This window comes from Tamandua tetradactyla, chromosome 7, assembly GCF_023851605.1.
Source record: "Tamandua tetradactyla isolate mTamTet1 chromosome 7, mTamTet1.pri, whole genome shotgun sequence".
NCBI classification, from domain to species: Eukaryota; Metazoa; Chordata; class Mammalia; order Pilosa; family Myrmecophagidae; genus Tamandua; species Tamandua tetradactyla.
The window spans coordinates 61,976,105-61,997,011 of record NC_135333.1 but is presented as its reverse complement, the minus strand read 5'-3'; the positions used below and the strand labels follow the sequence as shown (position 1 = coordinate 61,997,011).

The window sequence follows — 20,907 nt, the reverse complement described above, 5'->3', positions numbered from 1 at the left end:
TCTTTGGCATTCGATAGTTTTGCTATAATATGCCACAGCATGGGTCTATCTGGGTGTATCTGTTTGGAGGTTGTTGAACATCTTGGGTGTGTACTATTCATGTCTTTCATTAAATTTGGGGAGTTTTTTGCCATTATTTCCTGGAATATTCTCTCTGCCCCTTTCTCTCTTTTTTTCTTCTTCTGAAATCCCTACAATGTGTATATTGTTTGTTTGATGACGTCCCATGGGTCCCTTAGACTCTGTTCACTTTTCTTCAGTTTCCTCCTTTCTGGCCTTCAGACTGGATAATTTCAATTGCCTTATCTCCACTTCCTGATTCTTTCTTTTGCCGGCTCCAATCTGCTGTTGAACCTCTCTGGGGAATCTTAAGTGTCTGTTACTTTGTTCTTCAGCTCTGTTTGGTTTCTTTTCATAATTTCCATCTCTCTATTGATAGTTTCTTTGTGTTCATCTGTCATTTTCCTGACTTCCTTTAGTCTTTGTCCATGTTTCCCTTTAGCTCATTGAGCATATTTAGGACCATTTTTTAAGAAAATCTTTGTCTGGTATGTCCCAGGTCTGGTCATCCTCATTGATGGTTTTTAGTACTTCAGTCTTCTCCTTTGCCTAGGCCATCACTCCATTTTTCTTTGTATGTTTGTGTCCTTTTGTTGAAACCTGGACATTTTGATATTTTAATGACTTATCACTGGAATTTATACTCTTTGGTGTCTACTCCTTAGCTTGTAGCCAGCCAGTATTATGATGCTTTCCTTGAATGCCAGAAGCTAACAAAAAAAAAAGAAGAAGGAAAAAAACCTTAAAACACCTTTCCTGGTATTTGCAGGTTGACCTGTTGAAGTATTTTCATTTCAGGGTTTATCCACACAATCAGTTTAGACATTGACTTAAGACAAAGTATAGGGGCTTCCCTGATCCTTTCTTTGCATGTGTCTTGCCTTGGGCATGTGCATGTGGCCTAGGAATCCCCTCTTTTTCCTAGAAAACAGTTTCCTCATGGTTCCAGGTACCATGTCTGTCCTATAGCCGGAAACCCCTTGCTCCAGGCAGCCAGTTGACTGCTTTCCCACAGTACTCTGCATGGGAGCTCTATGAGTTGCTTCTTACATGCAGGGCAATTTCTAGGATGTTGATTTCCTCAGGCCACCACCAGACAGATGGGACCAGACATACATGCTCCCAGTGTGTGGAGGGTAGTTCTGCCACATCCAGAACCAGAACCTGGAAACTGCACTGGGAGCACAAGTTGGCTCCAAACGCAGCTGTTTTGGGGGAGGGTGGGGGCGTAGCACCTGGGTACCAGAAATCCTAGTGCTTTTAAGTAGCCTTTCTCTTGATTCAGCACCTACCCTGTTACTTCAGTCTTTCGTTTCCTGGAGCTTTGAGAAAGCCATTTCTTGTAGGTTGTTCAAAGCTTCTGTAGGGGTGGAGTGTCTGACTCTGCCTTCTTGAACAAGGTGGGGCCAGGGTGATTTATTTTCATTTGACTTGCTTTGGCATCAGAACACCCTATGTGCCAGTGTGGAGTTGGGGTCTGCTTATGTTACAATAATTTTATTAGAATCATAGTTAGAGATTCGTTTCCCCAGGGCCATGATGGAAAGTATAAACAGAGTTTGTATTTTATAGGTACAAAGTTGAGGGTTGAGAATGGGCTGAAATGAAGAGTGACATATGAAATAGTGTATTCTGTTTAGTGGGATGGTGATGATAGTGTTAAGAACTTTAGGATTTATGCCATCTTTAATTGAAGGATTAAAGTAGCTTGACTTCTTTCCCTTTCCAACAGGAAAGACTAGCATTTATGGTGGCACTCCATTTTGAAGATTGGGGAATTGATGGAAGGTTAGGTAACTCAAGGTTAAATGTAGATTTCAACTCAGTTCTCCAGACTCATAGGGCTTATGAATACATTGGCATTTGGGACTAGGTATATGAACTGTAAATCCAAAATATGGCAAACACTGTCAACTGTAGACTGGTGGAATCTCAGAGAACTGGGCCCAAGTTTTGAAGTTTGGAAGCATCTCATTGATCGAAGTGTACTAGGAAAAAAAAAGTTTAAGTTAATTTTTTTCCATTTATTCATTCATTCATTCAGCATCTTTTTTGGGGGGGAAAGCAACAGATTTCCTTTACAACTCACACCCCAAATGACTTCCTCACCCTGAATCAGACGTAGCCATTTCTTTAGGCCAGCTTACCCTTTATGTCTTCCCAGAGTATCTCCTATGATCAAAAGTCTAGAGCAATAATTTAAAAAATCAGTAGAAACCCTAAACCTCATTTACTCCGGGAACTTCATTTTGTAGATGAGAAAGTGAGGATGAGGCAAGTGAAGTGGCTTTCAGCATCTATTTCTTGATCACCCATGAGATGCCCAGCTCATCACTGGAGGCTCTATTTGGAGTAGATTGAAGTAGGGGCAGTGTAATCTCCTTCTCTTTAGATCCATTTGAATCTGTAGCAATAGCTGGGTATTTTGTGCCATAGAGAAGGAAGTAAATATATGGGTAGGTAACGTGGACAAGTTTGGATTTTATGTATCAAAGTGTTTGATGGTAAGAGCTATCACTTGAGGTGCATCTTAGCAGAAAAGTACATAAAATATTCATAGGAGCCCTGTCAGTATCAGGACTCACATTTCCATTTGTTCTGCTCTGAGCCCAGGGTCCAGGTGGACATCAGCGTGGAGGTGCCCCAGCCTCATAAATGCAGTAAGTCAGGCAGATCTTGCTGATGTGGAGCCCTCCCAAGGCCATTGGGTGGGGGGCGGGCTGACTAACTTGGGATTCTGTGGTTTCCTGGACACCCCTGCATCTTTTTATACCTTGTAGTTACCTCACTCCTATAGCATTATCACATCTGTCAGGTTGTCCCTGGCTGTGAGCTCTTCAGGTTTTATGAACACATGGGCTCTCCAGTAGAGGTTTGGGGTGTCTCCTTTTGGTCGAGAAGAAATATGCCCATGAGCTTCAACTTCTTCAGAGACAATGCTGAAAACAGACTCGATGGTTATTGTTGCTAGCTTTTTGTAAAAATATGAACCTCTGTGGAGCTTCCTTTAAATATAACAGTCCTGTGCATCTCTATAACTTATGTGGCGGAAGCCCACCAGATGCATTCTCCCAAGAGCGTAAATTACTTCATACAGGTTCGAACTTGCTTGGGGGATTGGGGTTTGGGAGAGGGATGATGAACAGCACTTGCCCTCCAATCCCCCTTCTGCTCCCTCTTTTACCTGAAACTCTCTCTGTGACACTGTGAAGTTACTTGCACAAGCTTGGGGGACCAGAGGCAGGAATTGACATTTGGCTTAATGGGTTGGTTAATCTGGAGCAGTTGAAGAACCAAGAAATAATTCATAGTTTGTTCTGGGTTATATATTTTTATGGAGCAATGCTACTAGAAGCAATGGCTTTTATTTCCTAAGTATCTACTTCTTGCACCAATATTAACTTTAGCTACTCTTTGCATTTGCTGAACACATGTCAACCCCTGGTAAGGAGAGAGAACTCAAAGGGAAGCTAGGGGCAGGGGATGGAATGAGGAATTCAGTTGTTGCTGTTGGCATCACTCAAAGTATAGATTCCAATTATTGTATACAGAATGACTTAAACAAATTGGACTTTAAAGAAATTTATTTTATTTTATTTTTTGCATGGGCAGGCACCGGGAATTGAACCCGGGTCCAGGGCGTGGCAGGTGAGAACTCTGCCTGCTGAGCCACTGTGGCCTGCCCAGCCTCAGAGAAATTTAGATAGGTTGGGTGTTCAAGGGAATATTAGTTTTATTACTTGTAAAGAAAAGGATTGTCACCAAAATTCTGGATTTAGTATATCTAGTCTGCTTAAAGCAAGGTACACCTGTATACATGTGGAATCATTTCTGGAGACTAGAAACCTGAGTGAGGAATAAGATTTGGTTCTCGGAGTGAGAAACTTTGGAGTTTAGCAAAAGGGGTATTTTATTTAGGTCAGATATTAGGATCTTGGCCATTTATCCAGAATATTTTCTCTGTATGTCTGAATTATCTCTCTTTGCCTCCTTCTCCTCCCTCCCTCCCTCTTTTCCTCAGTGTTTTTTTTTTTTTTGTGCCCTGGCTGTGTGTCTGGGAATACTCTAGATGCTGAGACGATAGCACTGAACGGTCAGATGTGACTTATGCCTTTGTGGAGTCTTGTGGGAGAGACATATAAAAGAACCGTGTTGCTATTGGGTACCATGTATTTTCTTGCATGGTATCTGAACCCCCCTGGAAAACCCTGAAAATAATACCATTGCATGCCCTTTGGAGATGTTTACAAGTTGCTCAATAATTTTTTTACTGCTAAAATATCTTCTTTTTTGGTATAATTGTCATGATGGCTCTCCTGGCTAGTGATAAAAGAACTCATGACCCACTCAGAATGCCCATCCTAGGCTGTCCTTCAGCCTCTAGGCCTTGGGCCTAGGTAAGCATTTTCCATGAGTGGAATGGTCCACCAGAGAGGCCACCTGCCTTCCCTCTTCTTCCAGAGCTGAGCATCTGGGCATGTGTCTGACAGCCTGAGCAGGCCGCGGCCTCGGTCTGGAGTTGAGGTTAACCTCAAGGTTAGCTGCTTCCTAAGGGAAGAAAAAATCCCTCCCAGTGTTCTCTCTGCAGTGTCATCTGGTGCTGCTTGTTCTGCGGCCTTCAGGTTTTAGCTAGCAGGTCTCTGTCTTCAGTTCCCTCATCCCCACTCCTCTAGGTCTCCTTGGAGAGGTGACCAGGACGCGGTCCGGTTCAGGGCGAACTTCCGGCCTTGCGAGCAGCCATGGGGGCCGGTTGGGGAGAAGGGCTGGGGGTGAGGAGGAGGTGCGATTACTGCCTGTTACACATGGACATCTAGACGGGGGAAGAAACATAGCGGCTTTATTTTTAGGCTTTGCTAATTCTCACTCTTCCCCTGGTTCGCTGCTACCTGGCAACAGCATATTGTCATGGCAACGCCAATGTTAATGAGCGAAGCTTTTGGTGTGTCTGTTTTACCCAGCGCCGGGTGACAGACTCAGTGTGGGGTTATCTCTCTGGCCATTGGAGCCTAAAAGACACCCCTGGTCTCCAAAGACCCTGTGGGCTGCACCCACAAAGGGAAAGAACGGAGGGGAAGAGTGAGGGCAAGGGATTTATAGTTTGGCTTACACATTCCTTACTCGTTCTGTAGGTACAGGGGGACCTGCTAGCCTCATGCACTGCCCCTCCTGCCACGCCCCCACCCCCGTACATTTCTCAGTGGCCCCTCCCTCGGCTGTTCAGCAGTATCTGGCGTTCCTATGTCAGGGTGCCGCCGGGTGGAAGCAGGTGTTAAGGTACCTTTTTGTGCATTTGGTCAGCGGGTCTCTGAATCCCGAGTCAGAGGCAGCAGATCCATTGTTGGTCTTGGAGACACTGGGGCTCATGTCAGAGGCCGACCATCTGTCCCCTGCCCTTGGGTCGAGAATCAGAATCTCACCTGATCTTGTCTTCCTCCCCCCACATCTTTTGCTCGAGGTTGACATCTGTGCCATCACACTAGCATGTGAGAAAAGCAGGAAGGGTCTGTCACAGCCTCTTGTGTCTGTGTTTTTCCACCTCTTAAACAGCACTGATCCGATATCTTTACCATCCTTCATTTCTGTGCTGCTGTGCAGTGATGCATGCAAAATGCTTTGGGCTCCTGTTCACCAAGTCTTCAGTGTGGGAAACTTGCTGATCTGTGACTCAGTTTCCTCATTTGTAAATGAATGGTAGTAATAATAACTTGCCTTAGTATCTGGCAAGATTTAAGCCAGATAAATACCTGCTAAATGTTTAACACAGTGCCTGGTAACAAATAATTGTTCAGTAGGTACAAGCTATTATTATGTATGGTTATTAGTGCAGCTTCACGCTAATCTTATGAAATAAGTAGTGTCGTTATTCTCAAATTACGAAGGAGGAAACTGAGACCTAGAGAGGTCAAGCAATTGCCCAAGGTTGTGGCAGGGGACAGATTTGAACTTGAAGCTTCCGTGTGGCCTGCACCGAGGGCTTGAAGCTGCCCTCCCTCTGCACCCTTGTCTCCCAGTGTTCAGACTGCATGGCCAGCTGTGCCCTGCTCCCGTCTGCCTCCTGAATGCACAAAAGCACTTTGCACTCCTTGAATGAAAGGTGCTTTGTGAACACAGAGTATTACAGTCATTATTCTGTGTTGTTTCCAGAGAGGTTGCTCTTAGCTTTGGGGGCCCATCTTGAGGTTGGCCCTTCAAGGCCCTGGATTGAGCGGTGGAGTCAAAACTGTGGCTCCTCACAGCATCCTCTACCTGGCCCTGTGCCGTTTCTCAGGTTATAGGGTCCCTGAAAAATACCTTTCATGGGCTAAGGAACCACACTGCCGCTTCACTTCCACTTGCTCGTCCAAAGTTTTCAGTTCCTTGTAATGGACCTAATTTTTTCAGAGTAGTAGTTTTGTTTTTTTTTTTAATGAAGTAAATTATTTTACGTGTTTTTTAAAAGGTGGTACAAAGTTAGAAATACAAAAAAGGATATGCAATGAAAATCTCTCTTCTTCCCCTGCCCTCAGCTACCAGTGTTTCTCCCTGGAAGGAGAACTTTCCATAAATGAGTGCATATATATGTGTGTATCTATCTATACACTGATTATTTTTTTATCCCAGATGAGACACTTATACATTCTGACCTGCATTTTGGTTTTTATTTTTCCACTTAACAGTTGTATTAGTCAGAGAAACAGAACCAACAAGATTGGGCAGATAGGTTAGGTAGATAGATAGATAGATAGATAAATAGATATATGTAAAACATAAGAGTTTTATTATAAGAATTGACTCACATGACTATGGGGATCGGCTGGTCTGAATTCCGCAGGACAGGCCACAAGCAGGTAACTCCAGTGTTTTTTTGGGGGGGTGGTGGGTGGGGAAGTGTAAGGTCTGGGAATCGAACCTGGTCTCCCACATTGCAGATGAGAATTCTACCACTGAACTACTCTTGCACCCCACTCCAGTGAAGGTTTTATGAATTTCCTAGTAGAAACTAAGTGGCTGAAGTAAAGACAGAAATTCCTCTTCCTGACTGCTGAAATCTTCAGTTCTCCCTTTAAGGCCTTCAACTGATTGGATGAGACCTCTTTTTGCTGAAGGCAGCCTCCCTAGTTTATTGTAGATGCAGTCAGCCATAGATGTAATCAACTGATGATTTAAATCCATGAAATATCCTCACTGTAACAATTAAGCTAGTTTTTCTTGATCAATCAACTAGATAGTATAACCCAGCCAAATTGATATGTGAAATTGACCTTCACAACAGCATATCTTGGAAACTGCTTCATGTCAATATACAGTCAATGAGAGTGATCACATTCATTTTCAATGTACAATTCAGAGGTTTTATTGTTATTCAGGTAAATTAGGGCAATGAGTGAGTAACCATGATGAAAACTTATGAAAGTCAAACCACTGGTAAGAAGTTAATAGCAAAAGTGATTGACTATTCAATATCACCAGATAATACTACTGGGATTATTTTTAATCCCTAAAACAATTCTTTATCTCCCATTTTAGAGCTGAGATCCAAAACCATAGAGCTAAAAACATTGCTGAACTATAGTTTGAACCTGTCTGTCTGAGTTCATATCCCTATGTTCTTCAATCACATCATGCACCTTCTCTTATATAAATATGCTTAAAAATGGGTCTCAATCATAGGCAAGGTCTGTAGGAGTCAACACTCTAGGACCAGCCATAAATATTAAAATTTAGCCACAGCTCACTAAATAGTCTTGGTCATTCCAAACTCTCTTTCCTGTGTTCCCTGCATGCCCAACATTATTGTGCTGGTGGACACTTAAGGTTAGTAACACATTTCTTTGATACATGAAGTTCATTGGAACTCCATCCCTTGTAGTCCAAGCTTCTGCTTCCTTACTGCTAAAATATGCAGAATTTTCTCTCCCCTGCCTAAAAGAGGTCCTGAAGAAGAGAGAAGAATAATGTTCAGCGCCTCAGCCCTGCATTTTCTTTCCTTTCTCTTTCTGATGCAAGTTTGGGTCAGAGCACCTTGTGAGTAGAAATTTGGGGAAAAAGTGGCCTAGACACCTTTAGAGCACTGCAGTGATTGCAAGTGCAGAGTAGGTGCTCAACAAATGTTTGCTACCTGAGGCAGTTTGCTGCATCCTAGAGACACATCAGTCTGAGTTCCTTCACTTTAGGTTTAATGTTCTGCTATTGGTAGATGTTCTATTACATTCTCCAGAGCTTTGGCCTTTTAGAGGGTTTTAGTGGCATTTACACGATAGCTATAGCAGTAACTGCGAGCTTTCAATGATGGCCCATTTGGGACCTGAGAACAGGCTTTTCCATGGGACAGCTCTGAGTCCTCCATGGGCAGGTCAACTCTGCTCCCAGGGACTGGCTCTCCAGGCGCCCTTGTATATCCTTGTGAAATGCTGATGGAATAATCTGTCACACGGTGCCACACTGGACTTTCCTTATCCTTCTCAATTCCTGTCCCTTTTCTTTCTGTGAGCTTGCCCACCTGTTAAGGCAGATTCTAGTCCTCAGTTTTGGTACTGAGTGCCCTGTTAATCTGACAGTTCACCAGCTCTGTGGGGCCAGCATGCCTGAGATGGGAGGGGGTGAGTGGATTCAGAGCTGGACTTGTTCAGTCCCACTACATTCAATCCTGTCCCCACGGTGGAGTGCCCTCTTCCCTCTTCCTAGCATTGGCTACATCGTATCCATCCATCTCTCCTTCTGTTGGGGCCAACCCTCACCCTGCCTGCTCTCTGCTGCTCAGCCTGACTCTTCTGGCTCATGCTTCTTCTTTCCCTGAACTTCTACTGCTATTTCTGTCCACCAGCACCACACAGTCTGCAGGTTATTCCGTCAGCCTCCCACAAGGGTAGACCTGGAGAGCCAGTCCCTGGGAGCAGAGTTGATCTGCCCATGGTGGACCAGGAGCTGCCCCATCCTCTGCGGGCAGAAACCCCATAACCAGAGATGCTGCGAGCAGCATAGAGATGCATTCTAGGATGTCAGATAAGTATAGTTAGGTGCAGAGGGAAAATGTCCAAACAGTACTGGACAGAACAACACTACATGTGCCCAGAAAACACCAGAGTCCCTGGGAGTCTTGGGCAAGAGTGAAGGGAGACCAGGGCTCGGGGTGTTTTTAGGTTAATAAAGGAGGAAAATGTGGGGATGGCCCGTGGCTCCTCTCATTTCTCACAAATCCAGGGAGCCAGCCTCTTTGGCAGCCTCGGCAGCCTCTCCCGGGCCTTGGTGAGGGACTGACTAACCTTCTGCCCCTCCTCCTGTCCCTCCTACTTCAAAGGGCTTGATGGTAATCACCTGAAGGACCTAGGAGCCTGGAAATAAATTCTCCCCTACCTGCTTACTCATATCAACATTCCTTTCAAGAGAGAACAGGCTCTCATCCTGCAATTAAAGATAAAAGGCTTAAACTGGAGTTGGTGATGGTGGGGAATCAAGATTGTTCTCAGTTGAAATGTAATCAGTCAAACAACCAGGGCAATTGACTGGTTATTCAAGGAGTGGGACTGGTAACTAGACAGAGCTTTCTTATATAAAGAGAAGGGCCCACAAAGAAGAGTAGTCCTTTCTGCACATCAGAATAATCTGGGGGAGGGGGTTCAAATAATACCCATTCCTTGTCTTACCCCAGAGATTCCAATTCTGATCGCCTTTGGTAGGGTCTGGGAGTCAGTATTTTGAAAAGCACCCCTAGGTGAGTCTAAACAAAGACAGAATGAAAAAATGTGCAGACCCCAGCATAGAATTTACTCTCCCAGACTGGGGCCAGTGGAAGGTGTATTAGTTAGGGTTCTCTAAAGAAACAGAATCAACAGGGAACACTCGCAAATATAAATTTTATAAAAGTGTCCCACGTGACAGTGGGAATACAGAGTCCAAAATCCGCAGAGTAGGCTGTGAAGCTGATGATTCTGATGGAGGATCTGGATGAACTCCACAGGAGAGGCTCACCAGCCGAAACAGGTAGAGCCTGTCTCTTCTGAATCCTCCTTATAAGGCTTTCAGTGATTAGATTAAGCATCACTCATTGCAGAAGACATGCCCTTTTGATGGATTACAAATGGGATCAGCTGTGGATACAGCTGACATGACCATGATTTAATTCTATGAAATGGCCTCATTGCAACAGACAAGCCAGCACTTGCCCAACCACCACTTGGCCAAGTTGACACACAAACCTGACCATGACAGAAGGCATATCCTGATTTTTAATCTGAAATTGCACATGCTGAAAATATACTTCAGGATTTAAGAAGTTTAGCTGCTGAAAGAAGTCTCTCATTTCAGATTAATAAGAATCATCTGTTTATTTAAATATGTTTGGAAAAGAAGTTTATGGTGAAGAAAAATTATAAAAATCACGGCTGTTGATATTTAGATGTATTTTGTCTCTTTTGTGTGTATGAACACACAAATGCACACCCACATGCTTTGGATCTTACTCTATATAATGCTTTGCAACCTGGGATTTCATTTGGCCTTGCTTTGGTTTAATACTTTTTCTGGGGAGGGGTGAGTGAGGTGATGGTTCAAGAAGCAGCCTAGTATTGTCAGGTTTGGAATTGGTTACAAAATTGGTTCAGATTGCTGCTCTGTAATCTTGGGCCTGGTTCTGAGCCTCCGTTTCCTCATTTTAGAAAATTTTAAAATGTGGAAATTGTTTTGGAAAGTAAAGATAGGATAGATCAAGCACCTGGGCAATAGTAGCTACTATTGAAGAATCACCGTGGATGTCTACTGTGAACTTGATGTACTTGTGATTGGATTACTATTCACTTGTTTCCCTCATCCGGATTTAGGAGAGAGGCCTGCAATCTAGGATTTGAGATTTAGGAATCAGCGTGGCTGCCACCTGCTGCTGTGACCTTGGGAGCATCCCTGTCCCTTCCAGTCTCTTGGTTGCAGCATCTATAATGTACAGAACTTTGAACCGCAGGGTCTCTGGACTCCCTCTGGTCTAACATCTTTTGCTTCTTAGTGAAGCACCTGATGCTGCAAAGCCCTCAGTAGGTAGGTATTCAGGAAGTGTTTTTCAACAGTGAGATTCCCAGGCTGCTTGCATTTCCCGTGGTCTTATTAGGTTAAATGCAACGATGCCCCAGATACGACCTGCTCCGTGGAGGGCCAGCTGCTCCATGGCAAACCTGCTTGTTTTTTACTAGGAAGTTTAATTTCCAGTGGAGTAGTGCCATGCTCTCAAGGTGCTAGGAGCGGTCTTTTTCCCTAAGGACAGTGCATGGGGGGTAAAACTGGAGCACAGACTCCCCTTTATAGCTCCTGAACCGGGACAAAGGAAACAGATGGATTTTCAAGAGCATAAAAAAGAAACCCTAAGTCCAGCCCAGAGGGGAGAGCATCTTTGGACTGCCAAATGGAAGGTCTCTGTGTGGCAGTGCTTGGAAGGGAAATCGAGTTAGGCTGTCTTGTTCCAAATAAAATGCTATATTTAATTTCACTATGAGAAACATTTGATGTCCAAGCTCCTGCAATACGTGAAATATATTTAAGGAGATCTGTTTTGTTGGAACAGCAGACAAAACGTGTGTGATGGGAGGTTTTATCAGCTTCAGGTTGCCTATAGGAACCTGAGCATTTCAATTTGTTTTTTGATCATCCGATAGCTACTGACCAATGGTTGACTAGTCAGTATTTAGCCACCCAAATGTCATCATATGAATAGTGTGGGTTTCAATATCTCAGTCTATAAAATGCCTTTTGAGAAAACAAAACAGGAATGGGAAGCTGTCAGTTTTAAAATTTGTGATGTGCATTTATGTACTTGATGTGCTAGGGGAAAGGTGGAGTCTAAACCTATGCCAATTTAGAGTCAGCAGATATGTGCATGGCCACGTGTTTTGAAAATCAGCCTGGTGGATTCTCCTCTCCAAAATTGTCGTGGCTTTTGTGCCTGGCATAAGCACGGTGGTTGTTTGACCCTTCCTCCCACTCCATGGGGCCCTGCCCCTGTGTGTTTTGGGCTCACTGGAGATGTCCTTTTGGGGGAAGGGGCCCACAGAGCAACTTTGCTTGACTTTACATTGTTCCTCACCCTTAAAGCTCTGTGTATTCCCTTCCTGATCCTACCATTAATTTTTAATGTCAGAAAAAGCTCTTCTCCCCTTTTTGGCCTTCGTTATAGTTACCGTTCAGAGGGCGTTGCTGAAGCAGACCAACCTGGCTTGCTAACTCAACCCTGGAAACTCTACTTTCTTACAGTTTTCCTGCCATCTAGATGCCAAGCATTTATATATATTTTTGTTCATAATATTTTAAACAATTCTTAAAAAAGAATCAAGTATTTTTGAAGAGTATGCCACTCTCTTGGGTTGTAAATAGAAATTGCCCAGTATCCAGCTTTTCACCGTCAGACTTCCAGAGAGAGAGAGAGAGAGAGATCCAGCCTGCTTCTCCATAATTGGCTTGATCCCTTTTGCTGGGATGCAAATTAGAGATGAACTAATCTTTTGAAATGACTATGAAGGTTTTTCTCTTCATAGAGAAAGTAAACGTTTACTTTCACACATGCCATGGGCTTATTATATCTTAAACGGATTTTCAGAGGCTATCTCAGGAAAGGCCCTGGGAGAGTGAGGAAGTAGGAGTCGCTTTTGGCCTTTGACCCTGGGCACAGGGGAGTGTCTGTCCTTGACGAGTTCTCTCTGACGCTGGAAAGAGAGGGAGAAAGACAACTCCCGAGCATTGCCATTGCCAAGATAACCCATGAGAAGAATCTGTTCTCCACTGTAGAGAGTACTTCTGCATTTTAGAGGTTGAGGAAAATGACTCTTTGCCTCTTACAGCCAGAATCAACCTGAAATAGTGGAAATGGTGAGGGATTGGTGGTCTGGGCATTCTAGTTCTCAAATGGACTGTACCATGGGTTCCTTGGGCATTTGGCCCTAAGCGTATCTGCAGGTCAGGTAGATTTGGGTTGGAATCCTGACTCTGGGATGCATTTGCTCTATGAATTTGGGTAAGATCCTTAACATCTCTGAACCTCAGTTTCCTTGTCTGTAAGAGTGGGGCTAATAATACATCAGAGGTTGTTGTGAGGATCATACCTAGTAATGCATGTGAGATATCAAGTGAATAGTCCTGTAAGGGTTCAGTAGTGGCCGCCAGTATTGGAGCAGCATTACGTCTACCCTCTCCTGACACTGCAGGTGTGAAGGAGAGCTGAGTTGTGGGAAGGGCTGTGTAAATATCAATTGTTAGTCCTGTAATCTACAGAGCCGATATATGCATTTTTTATATATTAATACATTGATTCTTAGAATACTGTAAAACAGCTGTAACACCCTATTCATATCTTGTGGAACTAGACAACTTAAACACCTTTAATGTGAAAACAACTGAGAATGGGTTCTCAGTTGTTTTCATATACGTTGTAATTTCTTACAGTAAAATTTCTCTTCTTTTTGCAATGACTTTGTGAAAGACTCAGCTTTAGGATCTGTGAAAAAGATTTTGTTTTCTGGCACAAAAAAATCTAAATCTGATACTGGTTATATTCTGCTGTATCAGTCTGGTGCAGGAGGGGCATCTGCAGCCTGAGCTCTAAGGGATCTGCCGTTAATGATCTTGTGTGTCTGAACTCACGTTGTTTGTGGTATCTCTCATCTTTTTTACCTGTTTCTGGAAGGCAGCAGGTGATAGGTTTAATGTTATATTTGGTTAAGGCAATGCTAAAATTAGCTCCTCTTTCCTGTGCATTTATTCAGTAAACATTTATTGAGCACAAACAGTATGCCAGGCATTTTGACAGATGTTGGTCATGCAGTGGTGAGCAAGAGATTAGCATATGAACCATGGAGTTTACATTCTCTGTGTGTAAGGGGAAGAGCCAGAAATATGGAAGTAACAAATAAATAAAGGATCACCATATTATGTTACATGCTATGAAAAACAAATCAAAGTGAACCAAAGCAGGGTAAAGGGATAGAGTGACTAGAGGGAGGGGGCTACTTTAGGTTGGTGGCCAAGGAAGGCCCCTCAGAGATCTGGATGACACTCTAGGTATCTCACGATCAACTAGCTAATGCCATAGGTCTCTGCAAGGCTATACTGATTATTGTTTCGACTCTGCTGTCCGTCATGGTAGCCATGCCCACCTTGTCTTTGGCGATTAAGTGCTGTTACTTGCCTTCTGCCCACCTGGGATCTGTTCATCCCCATTGTGTTTAAGGATTCTAGCTAAGTGACAGCAGTTCCTACAGTGATATATGACCTACAGAGAAGGGCAATTTCAGAGCTCTCCTGGGATGATGGAGCAAGTCTCACAAGTTTAGTCCTGGTAAAAGGTGTGTCCTCTGGATATTCCTGAGGTGGATGAGCAGTCTTCCATGAAAAGTCCACCTTAACAATCCAATCTCTGTAAGCCTTTGGATCCCCTCCTCATCTACATTATGCCAGGACGGTGCTAGCATTTCAACCATAGATAATGTCAGCCACCTTTTGATCCATGTTTCAGCCAACCAACCCAACAAACTGTTAGAGCCCTTTCTGACCCTGTGAGGTACAACACTGAATCTGGAATCTCTGTTTTGTGGGCACATATCAATAAATTCAGCCTGATCCAACTGTATGTTCCTTCCACCAGTATCCCATAGCCTTAAAATTCATTCCCACACATATTTTCTTGATTTCTTTCTATATAAATTGGAAAATTCATGCAGTTCTTTTGGAGTATAGGTACCTCCTCATGGGTCATATTTTGTACCTGAACTTTCAGGGCCTGTTTGGTCTTCAGGCTAGTTATAGGTCTGGAAAGAAGGAGGGATGGTAGGAATGGGTCATGAGAGGAATTATGGGGTCCTGTAAGCCAACTACCTCAGGGAACTCCATGATAGTTTCATCTGGTAAAATAGGGTTAATCTTTTCAGATGGAGGTGCTGTTTCCTTAAAGGAGGCAATTACAAGTTTATCTGGCAAGCAGTGTTAATCTCGTCAGGTGGAGGCTGGAGGGTGAATCCTTAGGAAGACTGGAGGTTAATATGGCAAAGAAGACTCAGCAGAATCTAGGATTTCAATGTCCCCACCACCATCATCAACCCATATATCCCCATTCCAATTTTCAGGATCCCGTTCTTTCCCAATCAACACCCGCACTTTAACAGCAGACACCTTGCAAGGTTGGGAATTCAATTTATGTTGTAATGCAGACACTTACACAATGAAACTCTGGGCCTGGTCTTCAGAAATCTCAAGTCTGCAGCTGTAAAAATAAGAGTTTCTTTCAGGGCATACCCAGAAACTTTCATGTCCTCCAAGTGAATGCTTGAGCTGGTAATTTGAAGCCTTGAGCTCATCCCTTTCTTTACATTTCCTTTTTTTTTTCTTTTTTTTTCACATGGGCAGGCACCGGGAATCGAACCAGGGTCCTCGGGCTTGACAGGCAAGCATTCTTACCTGCTGAGCCACCGTGGCCCGCCCTCATCCCTTTCTTTAATAACTGTACCCAACATATTTAGTAAAAACCAGCCAACATTATATATTTTAACTCCAAATACACTGTCACCTAGAGCCTTGCCAAGTAGCAGTATTCTCTGGTGATATTTTGTGTATTTCTATTGCCAATTTACACCATGGGCTATCAGTGCCATCTTGATAATTGGAAATAGAGTCATTAGCAGCTTTTAATGTAGTCAATTTAGAGATGCAATTCCAAAAACCACAAAATAAACTTAGAAATCTCATCCTTAAGATTCTGTTTCTCAGATTTTGATACCACTCTTCATAGCAAAATCTGTATTAAGGTCATCCAGAGAACAGAACTGACTCTTTGTATGTGTGTATAAATATGTGAGTGTGTAAATATTGTGAGAGTTATTATAGGAATTGGCTCGTGAGACTGTGGGGTTTGGCAAGTCCAAATTCCGTAGAGCAGGCTATAAGTTTAGAACCTGATGAAGGTTTCAATGAATTCTTCCTTCTGACTGTTGAAGTCATCATTCTCCCTTTAAGGCTTTCAGCTGGTTGGATGAGACTTCTTTCATTGTTGCAGACAGTCTCCTTTGTTGATTATAGATGTAATCATCCAAAGATGCAACCAACTTTTGATGATTTAAATCCATGAAATAATCTCACAGTAATAATCAGGCTAGTTTTGCTTGACCAAACAACCAGGCACCATAACACAGCCAAGTTGACACACAAAATTAGGCATTACACGTAGGAAGATTTCTAATGTATTTCTGAGTAGAAAAATATAGAATATTATCATAGTACAATGATCCCATCTTTATAAAACATGTAAACTTTATTCATACGAGCTATAGGTATATGTAAAATATAGCTATATCCTGGAAAGTCTAACAGGGTGTGCATCAGATTGTTAACAGTAAGCCATTTCAGGGATGAAATTGTACATTATCTTATTTTATTCTCCAAATATTTATGATTCTTTCAAATTTTCTACAATAAACATTTTGAAATCAGAAGTGAAAATAATGTGCTATAAAAAAATACTAGGGTTTCAACAGTAGCTCAGTGGTGGAATTCTCACCTGCCATGCTGATGACCCAGGTTCGATTCCTTACCCATGCACTGCCCCCCCCAAAAAAATTCAACAAATAGTGCTGCAATAATGGATAGTCACGTGGAAAAAGAGTGAAATGTGACCCCCACTGTACAGCATACAAAACAAAACAAAAAAATACTAGTGATGAGTGGTCTCACCGTGAATTGCTAAAAGTGCCTGAGTAAAAATCTGAAGAGTGAACAAATCAGTGATTGCACAACCCTTTTAAATATCCTGGCACCGTGGGGCAGCAGGTTGCATTCAGGAAGTTTTTGTTGGAAATCATTGGATTTTGAGTCAGAAAACTTGGAGTCCGATTCCCGACTTTCTCGTTTACTGACTGTCTTGGGCAATATTCTCAGCTTCTAACCACATAGACCTTTGGCATCTTCAATTTGCAAATGGAAAGGAATGTTGGTAATGATAAAATCAATAATCTTGTTTTTACCCTTGCGAGTATTCAACAAAAGGGAATGAGAAAACATATTGTAAGAGAAAAAGCACCATGTAAAGATGAGTATTCTAGGTGTCTATGTCGTCACACAGACTTGATTGTGAGCACAAATATATTTTTGGGTGCATATTCTCACGAAGCAAAGAAGGCATACTTTGACTAAGTGTTAGGCCAGCTTCTGATCCCATGTCTGAAGTAAGTAACACTCTAAACTTAAGAGGTAAAGTTAGCTTGTCCTGGGTGCAGGCAGCCCTCAGTGAGGAGTGCTTTCTCATTTACTGGAAAGCTGCAATGAAATGCCATCTCAGTGGCAGTCATGCTCGCTCTGTCCAGCCCCTTTGATAGATTGCTCAGCTGTTCTATTGCAATGACCCCCTGGAAATGAACCTGCAAAGTTGTTGAACAGAGGGAGGTACCAGTGTGGGTAAGGATGAGGGAGAAATACATTGCCTCTACATTTAAATGAGGTTTGCATTTTAATGAACCTTGGGTACTGGGATCTTAAATGTTATGGTCCTTATGTGTTGGGATGAACATGCACAGAAACACTGAAGAACAGTTTAATGGGCACTTGGTTTTAAAATCCTTGAATTGTTTAGGGCCAGGGACATCTTGTCTGTGATTCACAGTGACTTGTGAATCTTGTAAATATCTGTAAAATTGTGTCCCTCTTAGGATGTCTTAATGGAGAGTCAACCTTCCAAAGAGAAGCCATGTAGAGAATAGAATGGTTCAGGGTTATAGTGTAAGTGATTGAGTCCCTGTTATCATCCACAGCTGGATATGTGTTGAGGCAGCAACTAAATTTGACCAATCTCTGATGAATTTCCTTGGGGACGCTTAGCCCCATTGAAGTGTAGAAAATATAGCATACAAGGATAATGGCTACTGGATTGAACTGCCATGTTGAAAAAGAATGCTGGTGCTAAGCCGTACCTTGACCCTTAGAAGAGAGACCTGATCTTGCCATTTTGAACAAAGGCCCAAGAAGCTGCTGATTAAATGCACCAACAGTTTCTTTCTTTCTTTCTTTTTTTTTTTTTTTTGCATGGGCAGGCGCTGGGAATCGAACCCAGGTCTCTGGCATGGCAGACAAGAAATCTGCCTCTGAGTCACCGTTGCCCACCCAACAATGCAGTTTCTTTTGGTATAGCATCCATTATCCTTTCTGTAGCCCACCTGCTGATAAGGATATATAAAAAGAAAACTGACATCACTAACGATATCCAGCATGTACTCTGTGCTAGGTACTGTGCCGAGTGCTTGACATACATCGCTTTGCTTAACCTTCACATTGACTGTGGGAGGCAAGCTCTTCTAACCCCATTTTATAGATCAGTGAAGTTAAGTAACTTACTCAAGGTCACAAGGCTAAAAAGCTACTAATGTAGGGCTTGAACCCAGGTCTCTAACTCCAAGTTTCATATTCTGAGCTCCTCCTATATCCTACCTCTTATTGAATTGGTTTTCCCGCAGTAGAGATGATTTTGAAGGTATCTCTATCCCACATATATATTAATGAGTGCCTATTCTGTACCAGGGGCTGCTATTCATGGTTGAGTCCCTTAAGAAGCTTATATATACAAATTTTTTAGTTTAAATTCTATAGCCAGAGCTCAATTAATGATTGACTACTGTATAAGCACTAATATACATATTCTAGCTTTGTTTATAGATATCTATAACCCCTGACAGGTTATGATGTTTCCCATGAAAGATGCACATATAAAATCCTTCCGGGGTTCAAAGAAGGGAGAGAGTACTTCTATTTGGAGATGTCAGAAAAAACTCAAATTAAATGTAATATTTGAGATGGGCCTTCAGGAGGGGGGTGGTTTTGTCAGGTAGAGATGGTGAGGATTAGGTCCCAGCTGACATTGCCTTTTGGATTATAACCTGAAGCTACTGTGCTGGTTGATTCTTGCCACTGACCCTGTATGCCTCTGATTTGTTTCTCTTTGCAAATTCATTTCCCAATGACATTGACAGCTTCAGCTTGGAAACAGTTTTTAATTATAATGAGCATCGTTGGACACAAGAAACCTATGACGGAAAGTATGATTTCCTCCTCTCCATTATCGTCTGTATATGAATGGGTCACATCTATATTTTTATTCTAGAACTTCCTCCTGACCTTCCAATCCTGTTGGCTTAGCGTCTGTATCTGGTTATCCAAGCATTCTCTTAGACTTAGGCTAAATGCAGTTCCTTCCCCATTCTCCCTTCTACATGAGTCCAACCAGCTTCCCAATCACCTGTATCTACTTGACTCCAACTCATGCGGTAGCAAGGATGGTCCATTACATGTTATTTTAATATTGAGGAAGGAATGGGGTGATGGGTCTAGAAGTTTAAGTTAAAAGGTGACTTTGGAGATCAAATTCATTTATTGGCTCACTTTGAGATCTTGCGCAGTAGCATAACTTGCCTTCAATTTCCTGAGAAAGGAAAGGGCAACTTGGCTTTCTTTGTATAAGCAATCAGATCAGTGCTGGAGATAATTAAATTAGAAAGCACCTTGGGGTCCAAAGATGGAAGGTGTCATGTAAACACCACGATGCCATTGCCATCCTTGTCAGGCGGGAATGATAATGTAAGACTTGCTTACAAAATGGTTTTGTGATGTTTGGCTGAAAGTGATAGTATGTTCCCGAGCCAACTGTTAGGGCTATTTTTCTTCCAGCACAATTTGCAAAGTGCTTTTCATTACACCCAAATTTTGCAGGATCGGAGAACTTAGATGTTTAAGGTTGTGGCTTTTTAGAATGAATGAATAAACAATAACCCTCCAAATTGAAGACTGTCAAGCCTCCCGTTCTGATTTGCTTTCTGATCTCATGCAAGTCACTTCACCTCTTTGCTTTTTGTATCTCCATCTGTGAGACATTGCGCACTTTGCCAGGATATCTTCAATATGAATAAGATAATACGTGGAACCCTTTCAGCTGTGCATCATTAAAAAGCATTTATTCAGCACTTATGTAGTGTTGTAGAAAGAGAATTATAACGACTAGATCCCTTCCTTGCCTGCTAGATTAAATTCTGTCTTAAAAAGGCAGAAACTAGGCAACTAAGGAGAGCAATAATTCAAATGTTACCTTTGTGTTATGTATACAAATCACAGTAGCCTAAATAATGAACAAGATACTGAAACAAATCCTATTATCCAGATGGAACTCATGTCAAAAAGGTAAAAGATGTAGATGAAATGATCAGAAGGCTCTCACCTATCTGGAATGAGGTCATACAGGAACCCTGTTTTATGTAAATGAATAAGGTTCATGGCCACTGCCAGACATTTCCCAATGGGACCTGAGCAAGTAGAAGACCCAGTAGGGGAAGAGGGGAAGGGAAAGGCTGGAAAATTTTGCTTGGGATGCCAGTATTTAGGTTTGTGTTACTGTGCCCTCTGTGCAATCTCAGTTGAGACTCAGACATTAGGCATTAGACATTAGACCCTGAAAGAAGAAAGGCCTGTGTTTTAGGGAGGGCACTGTTAAGTAGGAGGCAACCACAGTTTCATTTTCCAAACAGTTTTCATCATTGCATCATAGGCCTTCATGAGAATGAGATCTAAGCCAAACTGGACATGGATGAAGACTTGGAGAATAAGGCAGCCGTAAAAACATGATCAAAGATGAATTGTCCTGGGGAGTTTTCACAAGTCTGTGTACATCTGATTTCCCCATCAATTAAACACTTTGAAAGGTTTGCCCCAAAGATAAGAATACCATTTGCTTCCCCAGTGCAAGGAGAAAGAGATTACTATATCAAGTTTACTTACTAAATTATCTTCTGCTTCTTCTTAGAGAAACTAAACCCTTGGGGTATGGTGCTTGCACAAACATATGCACACGTACATTTGCACAGGCCTTTT

At 42.5% G+C, this 20,907-nt stretch overlaps 1 protein-coding gene and 1 long non-coding RNA gene across 7 annotated transcripts in view; both read left to right on the top strand.

Moving 5' to 3' along the window:
• CACNA1C (calcium voltage-gated channel subunit alpha1 C) overlaps positions 1-20,907 on the top strand; it is a 739,906-nt gene that overhangs the window by 244,226 nt on the left and 474,773 nt on the right. The window lies entirely within an intron of this gene.
• The window catches only part of LOC143691312 (uncharacterized), a 30,820-nt gene continuing 14,008 nt past the window's right edge, over positions 4,096-20,907 (top strand). Inside the window, exons 1-3 of one of the 5 annotated variants that reach the window (XR_013179458.1) lie at positions 4,096-17,225; positions 19,020-19,085; positions 20,585-20,907. The exon at positions 20,585-20,907 is cut by the window's right edge and continues 13,140 nt beyond it. This is a non-coding gene — a long non-coding RNA (uncharacterized LOC143691312). The other 4 variants (XR_013179457.1, XR_013179460.1, XR_013179459.1 and 1 more) reach the window with 4 other exon arrangements.